General features: G+C 40.0%; 1 protein-coding gene across 1 annotated transcript in view; it reads right to left on the bottom strand.

Annotated features, from left to right (window-relative positions):
* The window catches only part of TMEM209 (transmembrane protein 209), a gene marked incomplete at its 3' end in the record, with an annotated part of 29,239 nt that overhangs the window by 22,627 nt on the left and 6,060 nt on the right, over positions 1-552 (bottom strand). The window lies entirely within an intron of this gene.

Raw genomic sequence — 552 nt, 5'->3', positions numbered from 1 at the left:
CCCCCCCGGAGGGCTTCCATCAGGCCCGCAGTGGAACTGGCCATCTCCTGCTTCCAGTTCTGCTGCTGCATCATAGCTTACTTCGCCAGACTCTCTTAATCACTCAGCCATTTCATGTTGTAACCTGGGTCCTAGATTCAGAACTCTGAACATGAGATTTCTGCGGTGAATGTCAATACATCAAAAGTAGGTTTGCAGCTTACAGAACTAATGTTTTAAGCATGTTTTTATTTTAAGTTTAAAAAAAAATCTTTCTGTTTGTGTCCTTTATAAAGTTTATATCTCCGCTACCTGGCATTACCTTTTATGACACACACAGCCCGGCCCAACAAGGTCTTATTTATGCCAGATCTGGCCCTCATAACAAAAGAGTTTGACACCCCTGGTCTAGGGTAACTAGGGTACGGGTTCAGGGTGAAAACTACTCTCTTTATTTTGATATTCTTCTAAAAGTGCGTTAATGTGGGCTGAACCTATGGGTCTTGAGGGTATAAATTGTTGAAGACTTCTTTTTTTTTTTTTTTTTTTTTTTAGTAAATGTTTTTTTGAACT

The sequence above is a fragment of the Gekko japonicus genome, unplaced genomic scaffold (assembly GCF_001447785.1).
Source record: "Gekko japonicus isolate JY-2015 unplaced genomic scaffold, Gekko_japonicus_V1.1 scaffold696, whole genome shotgun sequence".
Taxonomy (NCBI): Eukaryota; Metazoa; Chordata; class Lepidosauria; order Squamata; family Gekkonidae; genus Gekko; species Gekko japonicus.
The sequence above is the reverse complement of the archived record's forward strand: the minus strand, read 5'-3'. Positions and strand labels throughout refer to the sequence as shown.